A 12,957-nucleotide genomic window follows, 5' to 3' on the forward strand; every position below is an offset into this window, starting at 1 on the left:
ATATCCAATATTAATATATTATAATATACCATCATATTCATATTTAGAACATAACACGCATATAATAATCTAATAACATTCATTATTGCTCAAACGTTCGGATTTCAGCTTCGACGTTTCAATTTTAGACTTTTCACAGTACCTAATTGTTGTAAATTGTTGCAATGATAAGGTGATTTTATTGCAATTTCAGTACCTTTAGTATACTAAATTGTTAGCATTATTACTTTGTTATTATACTAATTTTACAATCGTAAATGTCTGTAGGTACCTAGTCAACAGTTATCCATTTTTACAATAAAGTGTATGATACTTAATTTACAAGTGTCAATTAGTAATATTTTTTAAGCTGATATAACAATGTTACCTAGTATGAACTATGAATCCAAAACAATACTTTATATTTGTACTCTTAACAAATAAAAATTGCGTTTTGAAAATGTTGATGTAATAAATAATAATAATTTATAATATGTACCTACACATTTCAATATATTAGAAAACTACCCTGAAGTATTAGTTACTCTGTCACTGAATATTTTATATTGTTTTCAAAAAAATAATGTTTAAATGCCACATATTATATTTGAAATAGGAATTTTGTTTTAGCAAATTATTTAATCTCGTGTAACATACAAACATGTATGGTATATAATATTATAAAAGTACAATTTCGGCAATGTATGTGTGGATGATATAAAAAAATTATTATAATTTAAGGCTACATGGGTGGCTAGTGGGGCGAAGCCCCTCCGAGTTATTGACCACTGGATAAATTCATACCACCCTCCTTCCCGAAACCTAAATACGCCACTGGCTCTGTCCAGTGTATAAACAATAGGCAATATTATCTGTGTCTGGCTCGCCCTAAGATCATATACAATAATTGTCGGAGCCATGTCCCGATATTTGGAGTACACAAGCGACGAGTCGCTGGTTGAGATTACAGACCTATAAACTAGTTTAAATAGCAAAATATGGATGAGATGTGCTATCCGCGCGTGTATGCGTATATTTGTCGCATATTTATGCCAATCACAGCATTCTCCCCGCGAATTCATGGTAGATAACTAGTGATAAATATGTAACGAGTATACTTCGCGTGCGCAGATAACGCATCTCAACCAGCCGCGACTCACTGTTGTGTTTCAAACATTATAGACCTATAAACCTATAATATACCTTCCATGATCGTCCCAAACGCATACTTCTTTCCATGACAAGTTTAATTTGTCGTGCTTCTTTCTCTCTCACACCTCGTCCGCTGGTTTCTCTCTCCAAGCGCCGTCCATTAATTTGAAACCATTGTTTACACAGTCGATATAGGCTATGGCTCCATCCATGATTGTACGTGATCTAAGGCCGGGGTCGTCAGATTGTCGTAACAGGCGCCGTGTCGGCTACATACAAGTACAATACTTACGTCTTGTAGTTGTACCATGCCTTATAGTATTATATAATAATATCAATTGGTAGTAATTATCGATTAGACGCGACAATCGTTATCGATTGTGTGTCACCCATCGATGTTATTTATAAAAGTGGCAGCGTAATAAATAATAGTATTATTTTACACGATACAGAAATACGATCGAGTCGGCGTCACGGAGTAACTGAATGATAGCATTGAGTATAGAAATTATTATTATTAATAATAATAATTTGTACATTGTGTTCTATTTTATCAATTTCATCCATGCCCACGTCCATAGACACGTAAATGTATATTATGTCCATGGTCACACGTCCCGCCGTCCAGGCTGTTATGAACAAGACTCGCTTCTCGTAAGTCGCCTCTGCAACGGTTGGCACTACCGTAGCGTCATCGCACGGCGTCCGTGTCGGCGGCGGCGGCTGCCGAGCACGGCGGCGGACGCTGTCCAGGCTGTTATGAACAAGACTCGCTTCTCGTCGGTCACCTCTGCAACGGTTGGCACTACCGTAGCGTCATCGCACAGCGTCCGTGTCGGCGGCGGTGGCGGCGGCTGCAGAGCACGGCGGCGGACGCCGTCCAGGCTGTTATGAACAAGACTCGCTTCTCGTCGGTCACCTCTGCAACGGTTGGCACTACCGTAGCGTCATCGCACGGCGTCCGTGTCGGCGGCGGCGGCGGCTGCAGAGCACGGCGGCGGACGCCGTCCATTGACGCATTTCCATTTTCGAGGCGTTTGCGCTCGGCCGACGGGCGCTCTCCGCTCTTGCAATATTTTTTTTTGCACGTGGTCGGCCGCTTTCCGCTTCGCTCCTGCCGTTTTTTTTCAACTCCGTCGTTTGGTCCGGACCAAGGTTAGTTGTGTCACGACTGCCTTGGTCTGGAACGTGGATTTGCGAACATTTTGGAGAAGCACGCGGCTGAAAGTCATGATCATGTAAGTACCCGTCTTGTATACCCGTAACGCCCCTCGACCGTACTTTTATATCTTGGCGTTTTGTCTTGATGACGTTAGCACACGTGTTGACAAGTTTCATAAAACACTGTTGTGCTGCACTTAAAATCGTTTATCGACTTTACCTACTTAATGAACGTTTACAATTAATCACGGGCTGGTAACGGCCCACGCACTTACGAACAATCTATCGCACTTCGCCGGACCTCGTGGCTCGATTGCTTTACTCTACTTACTAGCCGCCCGCTGCCCATGATTAATTGTAAACATTTATTAAGTGATGTCGATCAGTAGGTAAACAGTTTTAAGCGAAACGGGACGGTGTTTTATGAAATTGGTGAACACGTGTAATAATGTTTTGGTATAAATCTGGTTTAGCGGCTCCTCGAATATTCGACTTTTTACATGTGTAATTCGACGAGTTTAGAACGATGGTGCAAAAATTAATTTGCGGAAACTATTAGTTCTGAAGTTATGGACTTCCGAAGCTCGCCATTTTCGGTGTTTTACTCGTGCGCGCAACGCTCTATTTTAACGCTCTTATTAACGAATTTTTAAATTATTTTATTTTATAATTATTTTATGTTACCTGCGTAATCACTGCCCATATTCTACGACATAACTTACCCTGTAACTTACTTAAGGTGGTGTTGCATAGCAAGTCGGGGGATATTTTCTATTAGCGAAGCGTAGAGACGGCGCCGAAGAGCGTTGCGACGAGTGCCGCTAGCTGTGTAATCACTGCCCACATTATAAGAGCGTTAAAATAGTGATTTAATAAAAATATATTCATAATCTAACAATATTATATAATAATTTGTAACCATAATATTTTTATTTTTATTTTTAGTGATACATTCTAATTCTAATTTAATTGAATTTTTAATTCTGTTTCTATTTTAATTTTAATTTATGTTCTTAGCATAACTTAAATTCACTATCTGGATCTGATTCATCTGACGCCTGATTACCAAAATATATTCATACTCAATTGCGCCGAACGGATTATATAGCTTTCCTGTATAAGTAAAAAATTCTTTCAACAGATTAATTAATTTTAGAATTTTTAAACGTTTCAAAAACATGAATTTAGATAAATATCCTCCGTAAAATCTTTTCTTTCGGCAATACTGGGATAGGGAAGCCTTAGCGTGGCGCCACATTCCTTCCACGTTGTTTGTGTGAGCCCCAGTATCCGGATTTTTAAATTCGATAGAATGATTTACTGTTAGGTGTTTAAATTTAAATTTTATTCTTTATTAAGAGCGTTAACATAGAGCGTTGCGCGCATGAGTAAAACACCAAAAATGGAAGTCCATAACTTCAAAACTAATCATTTTTGCACCATCGTTCTAAACTCGTCAAATTACTTATGTTTCAAAAAAAAAAAGTTAGATTCGAGGAGCCGCTAAACTAGATTTGTTCCAATGTTTTCTTGGTGCTCGCCAAAACTATTGAACGACTGTATCACTAATAACTTGTTTATTATTTGCTTACAGTGGTCCTATGCATCAATATGGGCGGAAGAAAAATAAGATGACGGCCATACTAGCAGTAACACTCAAATCTCAAAATTCAAAACTCAAAAATAATTCATTGTTTTCACCTTCTACTGTGGTCATGGTAATATAATCCTAAACAAATCCATTTTCGTGTGCGTACTTCAGAAATATAATTACTCCGATCCTGTAACATCCGTACTCCGAGATCAACCGTTTTTATATACGTATTCCATGCAGTCTAAATGTTCAATTGCCATAGCCTTGGCACGTGTGATTCCATCCGACGGAACTACTAGCTGTGGGATAGAAGTATGTGTGCCAAGGCTAGGGCATTTGGACTGCTTGGTATACGTGTGTAAAAACGTCTGGTCTAGTCGTTAATATTACATCAGAGGTGCCACTAGTTCGGAACAATTAGATTATCTGAAATATGTACATGGAGACTGGAGCCGTATTGAGATTAAATTACCTGACCTTACCTACCAATAAATAATTATGTTTTTTTTCTTGCTTTACAAACACAAATTGCCATAGTAAATATAATAGCATTTTTTTTAAGTAAAATATAACTTGTAGTAATTTTTCAGATATTTGTAATATTTCAACAAAGTTTATAATTAAATTAATTTTGTGTTCATAATAATTTTGTCTTATGTTTTTATTTTTTAATTTATACTTTTACTAGAGTGTAACCTTGTTAGTCGTCAACTGAATAACAATTTTAACAACTTTAATTTTATTGACAAATGTTAAATAAATTAAAGATAAGAACATCTTTGTTTGTATGAGGTTCTTTTTTACGATTAATATGAGTTAGGTACGTGCATTTTTAACTTGAAAAAGTTAGATGTAGTGATGTTAGTTGGATGTAAATATTTTATTATTCGTTAATTTTGTGGACTAGGGAATTACAGAAAATAAGTACAAGCTCGCTTACCTACCAAAATGATTTACAATGTTAGATATTTTAATGAATAGTCGATACTCTTAGCCATTAGGGAATATTAAATTCAAATAAAATAGAAAAATATAAACAAACAGTTTTTAACCACGCCAACAATAATAATAGTTTTGAAAATTGCTAATAATATTTTTATTGTGTATATAATACATAATAATATGATGTATGTTTTGTATTGTATATCATGTCGCATATCCATATACCTATATCGTTTGATGAACAACCATGTTGAGATTTTATCAGGAAAGGAATAAGTGTGCAATCATGTTCTGTTCTGGGTGCGTCTACATTTATGTTCACGGGATTGTGGTTGGTACTTTTACAAATGTATTGACAATATAGTACTATATTTTTTTAATCCAGCAAGTAATATTTAATATTGCATAGCTCTGTTAACGAACGATTACAACAATTTCAACTATAATTGTATCATAAAGTGATATATTTTTCTACTGCAGTTGCTGAGCATAAAGAAATGCATTAAATTAATTTTATCTAAAATTAATAATTTTTTTTTTAAGTAAGTACGCTTTTATTTTATAAGAGTAGAGGTATTATATGAGATAGTGTTTAAGAGTCAAGACAAATAAGGCATAATATAATCAAAAATATAATACATCATGGAGTAATGCATTAAATCTTAGGTTGTATTTTATATAAAGATGAAGTACAAGAATAAATTATTGTGTACATTTCTTTTTATAATACTAAACAAACAGTAGTCATATCTATAAAAACAATTCCACAGTATATTGATAAAATATAAGTATAGCATTTAAAAATGTAATAGATTTATATTTATTAAAATAATTAAATAGAAATAAATAATATTAAGAGGGACAATATATTTATTGTAGTTTTTATTAAATAAAATAACTATAACATAACCACAATGTGTGAACATTCAAAGCAATATTGATAGTTATATTAAATGATAATACATTTCCTGTATAATAAACTACATATATAATAATAGTATCAAAGACTAATAATTCCTTCCATCAAAACTTTTCTAGGATAATTCTACAAAAGAACCAACATATTTAGATAAATACACATAAACATTATAAATTTATTAAAAATAATAGATTTAATTGGCATAATGTTGAATGTTGAATAATGTAATTATTAAATTAAAACATGTTAAAAAGAAAATTACTTAGTTATTTAATTTAAATTAATACACAATAGCATTAGTGAGCTAACTTTTCAAAAAATACATTTTTCTTTTCACAATATTTGAAATGCTATTGTTGACCTCTTAGGATATAAACATGAGTGAAATGTTGTTACTAGATAGATTTATTATTAGAACTAATTGACCTATTATAAAACTTAAAGGTATGAATATAGGATCTAATTGATATTTAAATTGTAAGTGATTTACACTATGTAACGTTTTACAATTTTACAAAATTAATTCAACCATCTCAACACCAAATTACTATAATAATAAAATAAACTACCGATATACCATAACCATAATAACAATATAATATATATTTAATATAGGAATATAACATTGAATTCAGCACTATATTACTAATTTATATATTATAATAATATGATAAATATAAATTGCTATTAAAATACGTAGGTAATATATTTTACTAATAGTATAGGTAATACAATAGGTTGAATTAATTATTGCATTTAAAAATGCGTGGTGTGTATATTGTAACAACATAATAACTTACAAAGTAAGTAAAAAGGATCGGATTTTTTTCAACAGTATCTTTTCTGATAGGACAGTGAATATAGTCCGTACTTTTTTTTGGTGTGGAGAGGTAAAAATACTGGGAAAAAATAAGACAAATATTAAGGAAAAACGGCAAATACGATTTTGGTTTATGGTGTAACTCTAAAATAAATGACTATAGATACCTACATGAAAACTTCACTGTTTATAATAGCATTTTCTATACAGCATAAAATTAGAAATTCATAACATTTTAGATTCTGAGTGGAACGATGAATGTATTGATTTTACAATGATGTGTGTTTTTTTTTTTATTTATTTAATATTTTTTTTTTTACTTTTTTATTTTTGTGTCTGTCATCACCTTTTAGGACAGTAAAAGTGCTTGGATTTTCTTCAACAGTAACTTTTCTGATAGGAAAGTGAATCTAGTTGGTACTTTGGGGATCAAAAGTAAAAATTTCTCAGTAGTTTTCAAAAGCGACGTGAAAAACAAAAAAAAATTAATGAAAAACGGGAATTTTTACGCAAAATCGATTTTGGTTTTTGGTGTAACTCTAAAAAAATGACCGTAAGGACATGAAATTTTGACTGAATGTTTATAATTGCATTTCCTGTACGCCATAACATTTTCCAAATATTTTGACTTATTTTGAGCTGTTTACAGACATTTTCAGTTTCCATTTATTTTAGTTTTTTTTCTATAAATATCAATAAAATTTTATCTGTTAGGTAAAAAAGCTTGAAAATTTAATAGAAGGCTCCTAGGTTATTGTTTCAAAGGCAGATGAAAAAAATTAAAAATCCTTAGTCACAGTTTTTATTTATAAGCATTTGAAGTTCAAATATTGACAAAATCACGAAAATTAGCAAATTATTTTGAGTTAAAAATTCATAAAAATTTTTCTTTTTAAATCTAAGATTTTAAAATGTAATATAAGATTACTCATAAGTTTGTCTACCTTTATCAAAAAAAAAATTGTCTACAAGAAACTTAAATTAAATTTTAATGAGCGTCTGAAATGTATATTTTTACAACATTTGATATTCACTCGATTTCTCATGTAACAATTTTCTTATTTTATTGTAATTAAAAAACGAATGACTGTAGATACTTGACAATTTCACTGAATGTTTCTTTTAGCATTTTCTATACAACATAAAATTTTGAAAATATTTTGACTCTTTTTGAGCTGTTTACGGACATTGTCAGTTTTCAATTTTTTTTAGTTTTATTTTCTATAAATATCAATAAAATTGTATTTGTTGGGTAAAAATGCCTGAAAATTGGAAAAGGCTCCTGATATATCATTCTAATAGCAGTTGAAAAATATTAAAAATACATAGGCACAATTTTTTTTTATAACCATTTTAAGTTCAAATTTCGACAACATTTATCAAATTTATAATTTATTACTTATTTAGTAGTTAAAAATGTATAAAATGTTTAACTTTTATGACTAAGGATTGAAAATTTAAAACAAGGCTCCACGTAAATAGGTTATATATAAATTATTTTATTCACAATAATATCATCAAATATACTTAGTAATATACTAATATCATAGGCTGACTGACCGTTTTCGTTTAGAATATTGTTACAATAGCAATTGTGAAATATTAAAAATACATAGGCACACATTTTTTTTATAAGCATTTGAAGTTCGAATTTTGACAAAATGTATCAAAATCTCGAAAATTGTCAATCACTGTAATTAAAAAATTATAAAATGTTCAGTTTTTATAACTAAGGATTGAAAAATTTAAACAAAGATTCTCATAAACAGTTTATACTGTAACCAAAAAATCTAAAATATACATTAACACAGTTATTTTTTACAAACATTTTAAATTCAAATTTGAACGAAATTACAAATTAAAATCAATATTAACGATTTTGGTTTTTATTGTAATTTAAAAATATTATTCGGGGATATATGAAACTGAAATAACAAAAAATTACAACACCATCCATTACAGTGACCCACTTGTAACCTACTGTACAGCAGAGCGACATCCACTTACCTACCTTTTTATTTTTAAATCTAAGATTTTATAACTTAATACAAGATTACTCATAAACTTTTCATACTTTATCAAAAAAAAAAAAAAAAAATGTTAACCGGGGAGTCAAATTAAATTTTTATGAACGTTTAAAATTCAAATTTTTACTCTATTTATCGTGTTGAAATTTTCTAATTTTGCTGTCATTCAAAAACTATTAACTGAAGGTAGTTGCAATTTTTATCAAATGTTTATCTTACCTCGTAGGTACATTGTTGAAATGTCAGTATAAAAATACATATTCGAGATTTTTTTTTTATTAGCTTTTAAAGTTCAAATTTCGACATAATTTATCAAATTGAAAATTTACAAATTATATTGTTGTTATACATTTAAAAAAAGGTTAAACTTTCTTAGATAAGGCTTGGAAATTTAAAACATACAAGGTTGGGCGTAAGCAGTTAATTCTGTAACCAAAATATCTAAAAAATTTACATAAACGCAGTTTTTTTTATAGTTACCTATTTTAAGTTAAAATTTGGACCAAAGTACATATTAAATAACCAAGAATAATGATTTTAGTCAAGTTTTGTAATTTTATAATATTAATTCCAATTTTCGGCTACCGTATTAATAATTAGTAATGACGATTTAAATATAATATAAAATATCCTAGACCGACAAACCGTCCCGCTGATAATCGTTTTTCGTACCTATACTGCAATATAATATTATTATTTCTTAGGTTTAGATAATTATAAATTTAATTGAAATTCAATACCATCCATTACAGTGAGCCACTTGTACACCAACTGTACAGCGAAACGACATCCACTTAACCGCTTTTTTTTTTTGTCAACCGTTTTTAGGGTTTTGTGCGGTAGAACGGGACCCTATATTATGATACCTACTATAAGGCTCCGTCTATCACCAAGATGTATCTCATGAACCATGAAAGTTAGAAAGTTGAAATTTTCACAGATTGTGTATTTCTGTTGCCACTATAACGACGAATACTAAAAATCCTAGAAATTATAATATAAACCGTGTTGCCAACATGTTTATAGATGACGGTACGGCGAACCCTCCGTGCGCGAGACCGACTCGCATTTGGCCGGTTTTTTTTTTTTTTTTATAATCATAATAAATATCAAAAATAAATTGGGGAGCAATATGTTCATTTACGGGTGAACGTATCCACTGTCGACAAACGGTCGTAAAAAATTAATCCAACAAAAAAAAAAAAAAAAAATGCTTTGAAAATCAATAAAAATGTTGGTGTGAGGCGGATTTGTGGTTAGACGGACGTTAAGACTGCTCCGGTGCGCGGCCGGTAACCGACCACGTAGTGCACAGTGGAGCAATTACTATGGTTTAATATATCGAAAACTTGGTCATGATGAACACTAAACTGGCTGGTAAGCCAGAGGTCTGCCGTGCGGCTGGTCTGACGCAGTGGCGTAGTTATGATTTGGTTCTGGGGGGGGGGATATTTAATTAATTGGATAAACGTAAAGTGGAGGCCAAAGCCCCCCACACCTCCCTAACAGGTTTTTTTTTTCAACATAATTCTATACACAGTTACATTAATACAAAAATTTTATTTCCATAAATTTTATAATTTATAAAATAAAATCCAATTTCCTAGGTTTTTTGGCTAACTCGTTTATTATCTCATCCTCTGTGTCAATGTGTACGTTTTTGTGGACAGCCAACATAGTTAATCCATTCAATCGATCCTGTTTAATAACAAATAAGGATTATTAATTAATTATTATGAAAGGTAGGCGTGTAGCACCACTGCACCAGTTATGGAAATATAAATTTTAACATAAACAGTAACAGAGGCGTCAACAATTAGAAAACTATGTAAAACTATTAACTATAATATTACGTGTGTAGTAAAAGACGTCGTCACATCAAACAACGGTCGTTTTGCGTCAGTGGTTATCAGTTTATCATCACAATTATTACGTATCGAAAAAACCACAGATGTCTATAAATAGAAATTTGTATTTGTAGGAAAAACACTTGGTTAATCTATGGTGTTGCGTTTCACGTACTATGATTGTATGAATGTATCATGAATGATAATATGATAGGCGAAATATATAATTTGAGAGCCAAGATAAGGACATGGTGGATTAAATCCGTAATTATAATATATATTTTATATGTCAATACATTAAACATTTAAAAAAAAAAAAGGCTCTGGGGGGGGATCTATCCCCATCATCCCCCCCCCCACCATAACTACGCCACTGGTCTGACGCCGTCTACTACGAGCGCCTCACGACGTTCGTTACGACTTCAGTTGTATATATACATCGCACATCGACCGTTGTAATAGCTGGTTAGAGCCAGCCACCTGTACTATACTGTCTATATAGCCGTGGAGACGGCTGCGCCCGGGGGACAGCGAGCTCTGCTAGTGGCATACAGTCGCCACTGGCCTTCTCGACTGAACATCGCACACGAAAACAAAAACAAAAAAATGCGTTGAAAATCAAAAAAAAATTTGGTGTGAGGCGGATTTGTGGTTAAACGGACGTTAAGACTGCTCCGGTGCGCGGCCGGTAACCGACCACGCAGTGCACAGTGGAGCAATTATTAAGGTTTAATATATCGAAAGCTTGGTCATGATGAACACTAAACTGGCTGGTAAGCCAGAGGTCTGCCGTCCGGCTGGTCTGACGCCGTCTACTACGAGCGCCTCACACCGTTCGTTACGACTTCGGTTGTATATATATATCGCACATTGACAGTGGTAATAGCTGGTTAGAGCCAGCCACCTGTACCTATACTGTCTATATAGCCGCGGAGACGGCTGCGCCCCGGGGGACAGCGAGCTCTGCTAGTGGCGTACAGTCGCCACTGGCCTTCTCGACCGCGAAAACAAAAACAATTTTGGTGTGAGGCGGATTTGTGGTTAGACGGACGTTAAGACTGCTCCGGTGCGCGGCCGGTAACCGACCACGTAGTACACAGTGGAGCAATTACTATACCCACACAGCAAAATTATATTTTCAAAATATTGTGGAAATATTGTCGTTACAAATTAAAATATTTGATTTAAACTGTCAGAATATTTTAAAATATTGTCAAAAAATTTTAGAAACATTTTTTGGCAGGAGATCAAACATTGTCACAATATTGTAGCTAGTTATTTTCATAATATTGTTGAGATATATTTTCACAAAGTGTTGGCTAAACATTTTCATAATATTGTTAAGATATATTTTCACAAAATTGTAACTATGTATTTTCACAATATTTTAGCCATATATTTTCACACTATTTATACTAACCTATATATTTGTATAATATTGTAACTCAATATTTTTGCAATGTTTAATTTATGCAATTTTAAAATATTTAGTATCAAATATATCTCAAGTTATTTAACTATGATAATATTAGGTTTATAACAGACAATGTATAGTACTACTAAATATATATTAACCAATAATAAAATATTATAAACTGGTTGTGTAATAATGTCATATGTATTTTATTTGTTTTTAACATTATATTGTTTAATTTATGTTTTTGGTTTTTAAATTTTAAATTCACTATCCATTGGTATAATAATTATGAAAATTAAAAAAACATACTTTGAGTGAATTTAAACAAAATCTTTAATATATTCTGATAAATATATATTAATTTGAATATAAATAATGAAAATAAATTACCTCATATTATAATGAAATAATAAAATTATTGCAGTAAGTATAAATAATGTTTGAACAAAATCTTATATGATAATAACAAATATGTGTTCAAGTAAATACATACTACAGTTTAAAATAAAAAAAAATGTCTCACATAATAATAATAAACAATAAACTATATACTGCAAGTGAATATATATATATGGTTTAATATATCGAAAGCTTGGTCATGATGAACACTAAAAACTGGCTGGTAAGCCAGAGGTCTGCCGTACGGCTGGTCTGACGCCGTCTACTACGAGCGCCTTACACCGTTCGATACGACTTCGGTTGTATATATATACCGCACATCGACCGTGGTAATAGCTGGTTAGAGCCAGCCACCTGTATTATACTGTCTATATACCTAGCCGCGGAGACGGCTGCGCCCCGGGGGACAGCGAGCTCTGCTAGTGGCGTACAGTCGCCACTGGCCTTCTCGACCGAGCATCGCACGCGAAAACAAAAAAAAATTTGGTGTGAGGCGGATTTGTGGTTAGACGGACGTTAAGACTGCTCCGGTAACCGACCACGTAGTGCACAGTGGAGCGATTACTATGGTTTAATATATCGAAAGCTTGGTCATGATGAACACTAAACTGGCTTGTAAGCCAGAGGTCTGCGGTCCGGCTGGTCTGACGCCATCTACTACGAGCGCCTCACACCGTTCGATACGACTTCGATTGTATAT

At 32.4% G+C, this 12,957-nt stretch overlaps 1 long non-coding RNA gene across 1 annotated transcript; it reads left to right on the top strand.

Moving 5' to 3' along the window:
- Positions 1-1,599: 1,599 nt before the first annotated feature.
- On the top strand, positions 1,600-4,156 carry LOC132934859 (uncharacterized). Its single transcript, XR_009663101.1, has 2 exons — positions 1,600-2,369; positions 3,887-4,156. It is a non-coding gene; the product is annotated as an uncharacterized LOC132934859 (long non-coding RNA).
- The last annotated feature ends 8,801 nt before the right edge of the window (positions 4,157-12,957 follow it).

Source organism: Metopolophium dirhodum, chromosome 1, assembly GCF_019925205.1.
Source record: "Metopolophium dirhodum isolate CAU chromosome 1, ASM1992520v1, whole genome shotgun sequence".
Taxonomy (NCBI): domain Eukaryota; kingdom Metazoa; phylum Arthropoda; class Insecta; order Hemiptera; family Aphididae; genus Metopolophium; species Metopolophium dirhodum.